General features: G+C 49.8%; 1 long non-coding RNA gene and 1 pseudogene across 2 annotated transcripts; one reads left to right on the forward strand and one right to left on the reverse strand.

Annotated features, from left to right (window-relative positions):
* Window positions 1-1,411: 1,411 nt before the first annotated feature.
* Window positions 1,412-1,501, reverse strand: LOC112447643 (uncharacterized; annotated as a pseudogene).
* Window positions 1,502-2,309: 808 nt separating this feature from the next.
* On the forward strand, window positions 2,310-10,641 carry LOC100335404 (uncharacterized). Of its 2 annotated transcripts, none has more exons than XR_807619.4 (3): window positions 2,310-4,139; window positions 5,411-5,501; window positions 5,642-10,641. It is a non-coding gene; the product is annotated as an uncharacterized lncRNA (long non-coding RNA). The 2 variants fall into 2 exon arrangements; XR_001500569.3 differs by lacking the exon at window positions 2,310-4,139 and adding an exon at window positions 4,406-4,568.
* Window positions 10,642-12,459: the final 1,818 nt, after the last annotated feature.

The following is a 12,459-nucleotide window of genomic DNA, read 5'->3' on the forward strand; positions in this document are numbered from 1 at the left end:
TGTCAGAGCTGGAGAAAGACTATATTTTCTTGGGCTTTTCTTGGAGCTGGTGGCGGGTGGCGGTGGGTGGCTAGTATAATAACCCAGGGACCACGTGTACCCATCCCTCTCCTTAAAAAAAAAAAAAGTGTTTATTTATTTGGCTGCACTGGGTCTTACTTGCAGCATACGGGACATTTGGTTGAGTCATGTGGGACCTAGTTCCCTGACCAGGAATCAAACCAGGCCCCTTGCATTGGGAGCTTGGAATCTTAGCCATTGGACCAACAGGGAAGTCCCCTTCCTCTCCCTTCTTAACCATTGAGTTCCACTCAGACCTTTCTTGCCAAATCAGGGAGGGGTTTGGGGCAAAACTGGTAGGGGGAAGCATCTTTTTCAAGATCAGAGGAAGGGGGCTTCCCCTCTCCTGATTCTCATTTCACTTTTATCGGGGAAAAGCACCCCGGCCATGCGATGAGATGAAGCAATGGTTCCTGGGGGCCTTGTGGCCCCATTGCCATAGCAACCAGATTCACTAGCAGTTTCTGGTACAGAAACATTGCTTGGACCCACAGCTTGGGCTGGAGAAGTTGAGGGGTAGAAAAGAAACTTTAAGAGCTTTCTTTTGCTCTGAGACTGGACCACTTACTCTTCAGGGCCAGTGGAGACTAGAAGTCCAAGTCCCAGGACACGGGGGAGAGGCACTCCCACCCTCGGCCCCCACTCCTGAATCTGGGGCAGCTGCTTAAATTTTCCAACTTTTGTCTGCACCAAAGACTGTTGTGAAACATCTGAGGAGGGAAGTGTCAGGCAGGATTCACTCAGCATATAGGTCACTTATAGCTCTAGGGGACTTTTTCTTTTGTTTTGCACTTTTCCTTTTCTTCCCTTTGAATGAGGTATAATTTGCATAAGGTAAAGTGATCAGATGTTGTTTCAGCTTGATGAATTTTTGTGTGTCTATACCACCCAGCTCAGGAGAGGTCAGGTCCATTCTTCCAGAAAGTTCCCTTACGCCCTTTCCTGAAACTCAGTATTCCCCAATCTGACTCTATCATCACGGGTTAGTTTTACTTGTGCTTGAACTTCATGTAAGTGGAACCGTGTGTCCTCTTCTGTATCTTGTGTCTTTCATGTTATGTTCAACCTCTGGTGTTATTAGCCTGTTCTTTTTTGTTGTTGTATTTTGTTGTAAGAATTACTGTTTCCTTGCTCTACTGTTGATGGATATTTGAATTGTTTGCAATAATTGGTTACTGTGACTAAAGCTGCTATGAACATTCTTATATGTGTCTTTTGGGAAACACAAGTTCACATGTCTGTTGGGTAAGTACCCAGGAGTAGAACTGGTGGGTAGTAAGGCAGGTGTTACGTGTAGTCTTAGGAGATAGTGCTAGTTTTCCAAAGTGGTTATAGCGTTTCACGTTCCCACCAAGAGTGCATCAAGATTCCAGCTTCTCCACATTCTGTCAACAACACTTAGATACTACACTTGATCTTAGCCAAAAGGCCGAGAAGCGATTGTCAACAACACTTAGCATTAGCAGTTTTTCATTCTAGCCATTCTGGTGAGTCTGATATTTCATTGTGGTTTTATTTACATTTCTGTGATGACCAATGACACTAAGCATTTTCCCAAAAGCTTATTGGCCATTTTGATAACTGTCATTTCAACTCTGCTATCAGTTTGGTTTTCTTGATTTGTAGATACTCTTTATATATTCCGAATATGAGTCCTTTGTCAGATATCAGTTCAGTTCAGTTCAGTCGCTCAGTGTCAAACTCTTTGTGACCCCACGGACTGCAGCACACCAGGGTTCCCTGTCCAACACCAACTCCCAGAGCTTGCTCAAACTCAAGTCCATCAAGTCGGTGATGCCATGCAACTATCTCATCCTCTGTCGTCCCTTCCTCCTCCTGCAAATTTCTTCCTTCTGGAAGAACATGTCCTACTCCGAATTTTCTCCCCAGATATTGGGCTGGGAGTGACCACAAGAACAAGATTATCCTTTCCTAGTTCCATCATCATGAAGAAAGCAGGTGCCCTGCTTTATTGAATATCTGTGATATGTCAAGGACTTTACATCAGTGAAGTGAAAAGTGAAAGTGTTGGTTGCTCAGTTGTGTCCAACTCTTTGGGACCCCATGGACTGAAACCCTCCAGGCTTCCCTGTTTATGGAATTCTCCAGGCAAGAATACTAGAGTGGGTTGCCATTTCCTTCCTCAGGGGATCTTCCTTACCCAGGAATAGAACCTGGGTCCCCTACACTGCAGGCAGATTCTTTACCATCTGAGCCACCAGGGAAGCTCAAAATCAACAGGTCCTGCTGGGATACGAACCCAGGATCTCCTATTTACATCAGTCATACCCTTAAATAGTCACAACATTCTTATTTATTTAACTTACTTATTCAACACATATCTGAAAATCGAACAGGCGCCAGAAATTGTTGGACACAATGAGAACAGGAGTCAGGGTCTAAAAAGAGACTGTGTTCCAGTGGCAAGTGGTGAGGCATACTGTACACATGAAAATACAAAACCAAGGCAGGATCAGAGGGCGGAGGGTGCTGGAAAAGTGGTGGATGGAGAGCAACTGGGGTGGTGGGGAAGATCCCATGGAGGTGAGATGGAGCTGGGGCTTGAAGATGAAAGTCAAACCAGCTATGTAAAATCTAGGGGGAACAGCGCCTCCAGAGGTGGGGAAACAGCTAGCACAAAGGCTCAGTGGGGCCGAAGTGGAGTAAGAAATGGGAGAGCGATCCAGAAGAGGCTGAGTGAAGGATTTAGATTGAATCTAAGAGCCGTGGGGATGGACTACAGCGTCCTGAATACTCAGTCCTGACAGCAGAGAGGGTTGAAGCAGGGAGTTCAAGGCAGAGGCAACTGTGATAAGCCAAGTAATCCTGACAGGGACAGGACAAGGGTGTGGGACACAGAAATGGGAAGAAGTAAGTGAATTCAGGCTCTATTTGAAGCCAGTTATTATGGACAGAGGAGCCTGGCAGGCTACCGGCCATAGGGTCGCAAAAAGTCAGATACAACTGAAGCGACTTAGCATGCATGCACATTATCATCCACAATTTGGAGGGAACAGAATCTCAGAGAGGTCAAGTGACTTGCCCAAGGTCACACAGCTCAGAAATGGGGAACAGGGAAGAAAATTCAAGCCTGACTTGTCAATTATATGAAAGATGTCAGGTTCTGGGCGGAGTGACCTCAGGAGACCCAGAGGTGGGGATCCAGGGTGCTGGTGGGGTACGGGAGGGGGCCTCAGACCCAGAAAATCTACCTGTCCTTAAGTTGGACCCTGCTTGTCCCTGGACTGCAGGGCTGGTAAGCAGCAAGCTACAAATTGAACGGAGACCCAGTGACCAGACGTATGAGAGGTGACCCAAACTAGTCTGGACCCCGTACAGCCAGTGTAGACCATTTAGAGATGACAGGGGCCATGGGTCGTCAGAGACCCTGGAAGTCCCGCCCGATCCTTGTGGGGAGGAGGAGGTTGGGCGCTGCGGCTGCCAGCCCCATTAGCACCAACGTCATTATCCTAGATTTATGTGTATAATTTTTCTCCCCCCACTCCAACCCCCAATAGCTCTAGCATCTCCCCTGGCTGCAAACTAGACTCCCCCGGAAACAGCCGGGGAGCTGCCGGCTTCGCGGTCATTAGCACGCAGGGAAGGGGGTGTGGGAGGAGGGAGCAGTCAGCACGAGGAGGTGGGTACGGGGAGAAGACAAGAGAGGAGGAGGGAGGCAGCAAACGGAAAGGAAGGGAGTGAGGTAGCAAGATGGAAGAGAAGAGGGGAAGGAAACTGGGCCGGGAGGGGAGGAGGAGGCACAGCGGGTTCTGGGAGCGGGCGTGTCCCAGACGGCGTGGCAGCAGAAAGCGGGTCCCAGGGGCAACCCAGGATCTCCAGAGCCTTTTCCGGCCAATGCCGACGAGGGGCTCCTTCAGTTCAGGAGTTACTAGAAAACCAGAAGCCCGAAACCCCTTCTTCTAGGAATCAACGCCTAAGGCTGGCTGCCGGGTCCCCGGCGCCCCCCACGGCCGAGCGAGCCCGCGGGGGCTGCCCCTTAAGAGCCCAAGCCTCCGGGTGGTGGTCGGGGAGGGGGCCCAAGGCCCCTCCATTCCGAGGGAAATCAATGCCGCGTTAATGTAAGATTTCCAGGCCGGGGGCAGGAGGCGCTTCATAAAAGATGTATTGTTTCGACCGCACGCGCTCCTCTCCGGCATCCTGCAAGATGGCGGCGGCCCCGGCGGAGGGGAGGGCGCGGAGCCGAGCCCGCCGGCCCAGGGAGAGGGGGTGGCAGGAGCGGGGAGTGCGGCCCTCTCTCCAGCTGGGGAAAGTGGGCAGAGATGGAGGAAGGGAGGAGAGAGAGAGGGAGGGAGGGAAGGGGCTGGGAGAACGAAGGGGAGGCGGGAGCAGGGCCGGCGGGCTGGGGACGGGTGGCGGGGAGGGCGGTACTGAGGGGGGCGAGGATGGCTGGGAACCGGAAGGAGGGAAAAGAGAGGCCGCCCGAGGAGGTGGCGCCGAGAGTGACAGGAGAGCACGCCGGAGCTGGGGGTGGGAGACAGGCTGGGGAGGTGAGGAGCGGGGAGGGCGGGGGCCGGGAAGGGAGGTGAGCTGGAGTGGGCGGGGCGAGGGAAGGAGGCAGTGAAAGAAAATGGGAGCAGGAGGCAGAGCGGCGCCTGGACCGGAGGGAAGGGCCACCCCACCCCACCCCAAGCTGTCGCGGGGCTCCTCCCCGCCCTCCAGCCCAGGCCTCCCGCCGGCTCATTGCTGGTTCCTATGCACTGTCCCCACCCCAAGACTCCAGCCTAGGAGCCCCCCCTTCAAGGAGGTGGCTGCACCCCATTGGCCTGTCTCCTAACCCTCTTGTCCTGGCACCAGGGGTGGCAAACGAAGAGGGAACAACCTCCTCCATCCGTCTCTCTCTGGGCATCCTGCCCTGCCCAGGGACTGGCATGGGGCAATACCCGCAGTGTCCCCCAACTCAAGGCCTCCAGGGTTGACCCCAAAGAGCCCCCTTAGCGGGAAGGAGGTTTGGGTACATCTACATCCATCCTACCTTCTGGAGAGGCATGCGGAGGTTCCAGAGAGGGGAAACTGCGGCAGAAGAGAGCCAAAGTCACAGTATGGACCGCCTCACCCCTCCCAAGTGTCCCACCCTTAATGCCCCCCAGTACCCCCACCACCCGGCTCCTGGCCTACTCCCCATCCTCCGTGGCAACCACGGTGAGTTTCAAGGCCCCCTCCCCCTCTTCCAACCTTCCTGCTTCACCATAGGGGAGCTCCCAAACGCCTGAAAATATCTTTAAATTAGGAAAAAGAGCTAAGCCGCCAGGGTCCTTTGGTCTGCTAAAGGAGGAGCAAAGGCCACGGGCGCCCCCTCCCACCCCCCCTTACTCTGGTTTTGCATTTGAAGCCCAGACAGAGGATCCAGCTGGAACAATGACGGGGGCCTGCCCAGCCAGCCCCAGCTGCTTCCTTTTCAGTGGCCCTGTGCCCCCTGCCAGGTGTGCCAAAATTAGAATGGCTCCCTTCTCGGGCCCTTTTCATCCCCCTCTCCCCCTCTGTCCCCCTCCCCTCCCCCCGGGGGCTCCTGGGGTTTCCGAAGCACTAATGAAGCTCACATCCCTGCCTTTTCTTTAAGCAGATCCTGCCTGGGGGAACTGGAGTCTGGGTCCACGATGGAAATCTGCCCTTGAAGAACTGCCCCCAGGGATGGATTCCAGTGCTATGCTCCACGTAGCACCTTCCCTACCCCACTTCCTACTCCTCAAGCCCCTCTAGGTCCTGGTGACATCCACTCCTCCAGCCAGCCCTCCCAGCCTGCTGGCACTTGCTCCCTACTGTTTCCCATGGGGTTGGGCAGTGGGATCTGGCTGCCTAGGTTCAGATCCAGGCCTCACCTCTTTCTGCCTGTATTCCCCCCCACCCTCGCCCCCGGCAGCTTGGTTAACCATTCAGAGCCTCAGTGTCCCCATCTGTCAAACGAGGGTAGCTTTGAAAACCTATGGCATGAGACTTTGATGATGCTGAAAGGTCATATGTGCAAACTGGGTAGAAGAACCCTAGGCCTGTTGCTAGAGCCACACCGGCTCCTCACGTGTGCCAAGCTGCTTCAGTGGTGTCCGATCCTTTGTGAACCCGTGGACTGTAGCCCACCAGGCTTCTCTGTCCATGGGGATTCTGCAGGCAAGAATACAGGAGTGGGTTGCCATGTCCTCCTCCAGAGGATCTTCCTGACCCAGGGATCAAACTCAAGTCTCTGACATCTCCTACATTGGCAGGCAGGTCCTTTACCACTAGCGTCACTTGGGAAGACCTTATACTGGCCCCTCACTAAACCCCAAACACACCCGGCATGCTCCTACCTCTAGGCTTCCCACTGGATGTTCCTTCCAGATGTCCCCACGGCTCCCTCCTCCCTTTACTCACATCTGTGCTAGTGTGCCGCCTCCTCAGAAGGACCCTCCCAAGCCATCGCCAGGCTGTTTGCCATCACTCGTTTGTCACCACCTGGCATTATATTACTTACCCGAGCTTAGGCTCCGCAACCCAAGGGCCCTGGCTTCACAGTTATTGGCTGTGTGACCTTGGGCATGTTACTTAACTTCTCTGAACTTCAATCCCCTCATTTTTAAAATGGGGATAGTAATAAACTGGTCTCATACAACTGTTGGGTGAATAAGTGACTTAGCAGATGGAACACCTTCAGAACAGTGCGTGGCCCACACTAGGTGGTATTCCCAAAACTAATTTTGTTTCTCTTATTTTTGAGTACCCTCTCTCCTTCCCTCCCAGCCCCACCCCCAACTAGAATGTATGCCCTCCTGAGGGCTAATACTTCAGGGGGCAGTCTTTGTTTTATTCACTGCTCTATTCTCAGTACTCAAATGACCTGGTATCTAATAGATGCTCAATAGTTGTTTGTTAAATGAATAAAAGAGGTTCTACTGGACCTGTCCGAGTCTCAGTTTTCTCATCTGTAAAATGGGATGATAATAGCATGTACTTCACAGATGTTGAGGATTCCATGAAATAAGCGCTATTAACTATTTTTTGCAGTAATTCAGTGAGTCTACAAACATAATACCTAGTATTAATACTTAGTACACAATGTAATTGTGTATTATATATGTAATTGTATATCATATAATATTGTATATAATATATAATTCTAGATCTAGAAGCAGGGAGAATTATGAGAGATACCTTTTACTGCCTCCAACACTCTTGGTTTCTTCCTTTGCTAACAGAGTATTTGCTCTGATTAGTTGGCAGATTCCCTGTCCTCTGCTTCCCGCCCAGCCTCCCTTGCTTCTCATTGGCCATAAGTGTGGCTGAGTGACACATTTCTAGCCAATGAAACCCAAGCCAAAGTTGGCTGAGGGGTTCAGGGGAGGATGAGCCTATTATATGAGCCTCCATTGCCTTATCGGAAAAGGTAATGGCAACCCACTCCAGTACTCTTGCCTGGAGAATCCCATGGATGGAGGAGCGGGTAGGCTGCTGTCCATGGGGTCGCTAAGAGTCGGATATGACTGAGTGACTTCATTTTCACTTTTCACTTTGATGCATTGGAGAAGGAAATGGCAACCCAGTCCAGTGTTCTTGCCTGGAGAATCCCAAGGATGGGGGAGCCTGGTGGGCTGCCGTCTATTGGGTCGCTAAGAGTCGGACAGGACTGAAGCGACTTAGCAGCAGCAGCAGCCATTGCCTTATATATAAAATGGGGATTAACAACAGCAACGAGCTGGGGTGAAGATCACACAACTGATCTAGAGGGATCTAGGTGACCATGGGAATCTAAGTGGTGTTAGCCGTTGGTTTCCAGCAGCACCAAACTCCAGATTGTCTGGTGACAAAAAGGCAACTTTTTGTTTAAGCCACTGCTGTTCAGGTATTTTTATATTTGCAGCCCAATGTATTCCCATATAATGACACTGAATTTTTCTGGATCTCCAAAAATACTCAGGATAGGGTTTTGTTGTTTAGTCACTAAGTCATATCTAACTCTTTGCAACCCCATGGACTGTAGCCTGCCAGGCTCCTCTGTCCATGGGGTTTTCCAGGCAAGAATACTGGAGTGGGTTGCCATTTCCTCCTCCAGGGGATCTTCCCAACCTAGGGATTGAACTCAGTCTCCTGCATTGGCAGGCAGATTCTTTACCACTGAGCCACCAGGGATAGGGTAGCTGTTTATTAACATTTTTATGTTAACAAAATATAGATTGAGACTCAGGCACTGCAACATTAAAAAAAGAAAAAAAATGGAGAAGTGTGTGCATTTAACTGGGCCCCTGTGCAGCCCAGGAAGAGGTGATAAGAAACAGTCTATAAGGGAAGGAGAGAGTTACAAGGTAAATTGTGTCCCCCCCTCCAAAAAAAATACATGTTAAAGTCCTAACTCCCAGTACCTCTGAATGTAACCTGATTTGGAAAGAAGGTTGTTGCAGATGTGTGTAGTTAAAATGATGTCATGCTGGAGTAGGGTGGGACCTTAATCCAATATGACTGAATTATATTATACATTTCTTCTAAGGAAAGAGACAGACACACAACGGGAGAATGCTACATGGTGATGGAGACAGCCTGGAGTGATGTGTCTGCAAGCCAAGGAATGCCAAGGATGGCTGACAACCACGAGAAGCTGGGAGAGGCATGGAGAGAGCATCCCCTAGAGACCTCCGGGAGAGCGGGGCCCTGCTGACACCTTGATTTCAGAGTTCTGATGTCCAGAACTGTGAGATGATATATTCCTTTTTTAAATTTTTTTTTGCTATTTATTTATTTATGGCTGTACTGGGTCTTCGTGGCTGCACGTGCGTTTTCTCTAGTTGTGGCGAGTGGGAGCTACTCTGTTGCAGTACACAAGCTTCTCATTGTGGTGGCTTCAGCTCCGTGAAAGTGTTAGTGGCTCAGTCATGTCCGACTCTTTGTGACCCCATGAACTGTAGCCCTTCAGCCTCCTATGTCCATGGAATTCTCCAGGCAAGAATACTGGAGTGGGTAGCAATGCCCTTCTCCAGGGGGTCTTCCTGACCCAGGAATCAAACCAGGGTCTCCTGCATTTCGGGCAGATTCTTTACTGTCTGAGCCACCAGTGAAGCCTTTCAGCTCAATGACTTGGAGCAAATCTTTTGCCCACTCCTGGCTTTTGTATGCTTAGCACTCTCTGCAGTCCCAAGGCATAAACGTGGACAACGGGTCCTCTGTCCCATGGACATGGCATCACTTCACATACTGCGAAGCCCTTCCAGCCTTCCAGAATCTCCCCAGGCAGAATTAATGCATTCCAAGTGCCTCAGTGCAGGGTTAGGTGGCTGCTGTCATTACTGAGAATTTAAGGCTATTGATGTCCTTGTTTCTCCAGCAAGTCAAGAACCTCCCTGAGAGCAAGAAATGGCCTTTCATTGATGCAGCCCAGTGTGACAGAACTATCTTCTGGTAAAACAAAGGGGTGTAACTCCCTTTAGGTGCACAGGCAGTCAGTAATGTCCATCTGGTCAAAAGCAAGAGAATTTACATGTGTGACACAAGCTGAATCTCAGTGAAGACCCCAGTGCTGCTGTTAAAACGGCCTGGGTTCAAATCCCAGTCCAACCTAGGACTGGCTGAATCAGTTGTAAGTGAGTGACTTTGTTGCTCTGTACCTCAGTTTCTCTGACTGTAAAATGGGGAATAGTGGCAATCCTACCTGGTTGGATCATTTCAAGGATTATGTTTTTTTTTAAGTTGAAGTATAATTGCTTTAGGGCTTCCCTGGTGGCTCAGTGGCAAAGAATCCACCAGCAATGCAAAAGATGTGGGTTCAATTCCTGGGTTGGGAAGATCCCCCTGGAGGAGAGCATGACAACCCACTCCAGTATTCTTGCCTAGAAAATTCCAAGGACAAGAGGAACCTGGTGGGCTATAGTTCATAGGGTTGCAAAAAGTCAACATAACTCAGTGACTGAGCACAGCACACACACACATAACTGTTTTACAATTCTGTGTTAGTTTCAGGTATGTAGCAAAGTGAGTCAGTTATACATACGCATATATCCACTCTGTTTTAGATTCTTTTCCCATACAGGTTATTACAGAGTATCAAGTAGTTCCCTGTGTATACAGTAGGTCCTTATTATTTATCTGTTTGATATACAGTACTGTGTATATGAAGGATTAAACCTTTAATCCATTTGAGTTCATTTCACCAGTGATATAAGAAAGGGATCTGGTTTCATTCTTTCACATGTGAATATCCAGTTTTCCCAGAACCAGACTTCCCTGGTGGCTCAGACGGTAAAACATCTGCCTGCAATGCAGGAGACCCGGGTTTGATTCCTGGGTTGGGAAGATCCCCTGCAGAAGGAAATGGCAATCCACTCCAGCACTCTTGCCTGGAAAATCTCATGGACGGAGGAGCCTGATAGGCTACAGTCCATGGGGTCGAAAAGAGTCGGACACGACTGAGCGACTTCACTTTCACTTTCACCTTTTCTCTATTGAATCTTCTTGGGTCCTTTGTCAAATATTAGTTGACCAAATATGTATGGGTTTACTTCCAGGCCTCTTGATTCCATCCTACTGGTCTATGTGTCTTTTTTTTAGTGCCAATACTATACTGTTTTGATTACTATTGCTTTGTAATACAGTGTGAAAACAAGATGTTTGATGCCTCCGGCTTTGTTCTTGCTCCCTTCAAGGATTAAATGAGATCATACCATACTCAGAAGTTAGATGCACAGTAAGTACGTAATGAGTGTTGGTTCCACACATGAGTGGGCAGCACTGGCAGAGTGTGTGCATGGAGAAAGATGTGAGGCCAGCAAGCTGCCCCCCAGGGGCCATACGGTCAGCACCAGTGGACTAAGAACTCTTCCCTTATATCATTTTCTTCCTTATGCAGGTACAGGAAGAGAAAGGGGCTGACTGGGGGTGATTCGAGATCCAATCTAGCCTGACTTGACACTTTACTTCATCATTACTGAGCACCTACTGTATGCCAGGGTATGATTTATGATACAAAAGCCTCTTAGCAGGAGAGAATCAGCTGGATGGAGACTGATGGGGAGGAGGGACTCCTGCTTTGATTAAAGTCAGAGACAAGGCTAGCTTGACATGAGCTAGTGGCAGTGCAAGTGGGGAAATGTATATGGATTCAAGACAGATTTTGGAGTTTGAACTGACAGGGCTTGCGAATGGACTGGATATAAGATGTGAGAGAAGGGGAAGTCTAGAGTGATCAAGTGGATGGTTTACCAGTTACTGTTTTGTTTTTTAAATATTTATTTGTTTTTGACTCTGCTGGGTCTTTGTTGTTGCATGGGGTTTTTCTCTAGTTACAGTGTGTGAGCTTCTCCTTGCGGTGGTTTCTCGTTGTGGAGTATGGGCTCTAGGGCACATGGACTTCAGTAGTTGTGGCTCCAAGGCTCTAGAGCACAGCCTCAATAGTTGTGGCGCACAGGCTTAATTGCTCTGCAGCGTGTGGGATCTTCCCAGATCAGGGATCAAACCCATGTCTCCTGCATTGGCAGATGGGTTCTTTACTACTGAGTCACCCAGGGAGCCCTGTTTTTTTTTTTTTTTTTTTTTAATGATGCTTTTTCTATCTTAGAAAAAATATTTATTTGGCTGTGCCAGATCTTAGTTGCAACATACAGGATCTTTGTTGCTGCACCCCACTCCAGTACTCTTGCCTGGAAAATCCCATGGACGGAGGAGCCTGGTAGGCTGCAGTCCATGGGGCCGCTAAGAATTGGACATGACTGAGTGACTTCACTTTCACTTTTGACTTTCATGCATTGGAGAAGGAAATGGCAACCCACTCCAGTGTTCTTGCCTGGAGAATCCCAGGGACGGGGCAGCCTGCTGGGCTGCCGTCTATGGGGTCACACAGAATTGGACACGACTGAGGTGACTTAGCAGCAGCAGCAGCATGCTCTTTAGTTGCAGCATGTGGGATCTAGTTCCCCAACTAGGGGTTGCTTTGGGAACTCCAGGTCTTAACCACTGGACCACCAGGGAAGGCCCACCAGTCACTGTTTATGTGCCTTCCCCTACGTCCCTGTGGCACTCAGCATTACCACATAACAAATTATCCCCAAACCTAGTGGCCTAAAACAGCATGCACTTATTATTTGACAGTTTATGCGGCTCAGGAATCCAGGTGTGGCTTAGTTGGGTTGCTCTGAGTCTCTCGCACAGATGCAACTAAGATGGTGGCTGTGGCCATGGTCTCGTCTGAAGGACTGACTGGGGAGGATCCACGTCCAAGTTCACTCTTTGTTGGCAGGATTCAGTCCCTCACTGGCTATTGGTCAGAGGCCTCCTTCAGCTCCTCTCCATGGAGCAGCTCACAACATGATAGCTGGCTTTCCTCAGAATGAGCAAGAGAGAGTGAGAAGGAACCCCAAACGGAAGTCCCTGAGTTTTTGTAACCTAGACGTGGAAGGGATATCCCATCACCTTTGCCACATTCTTTTT

Source organism: Bos taurus, chromosome 7 (genome assembly GCF_002263795.3).
Source record: "Bos taurus isolate L1 Dominette 01449 registration number 42190680 breed Hereford chromosome 7, ARS-UCD2.0, whole genome shotgun sequence".
NCBI lineage: Eukaryota > Metazoa > Chordata > Mammalia > Artiodactyla > Bovidae > Bos > Bos taurus.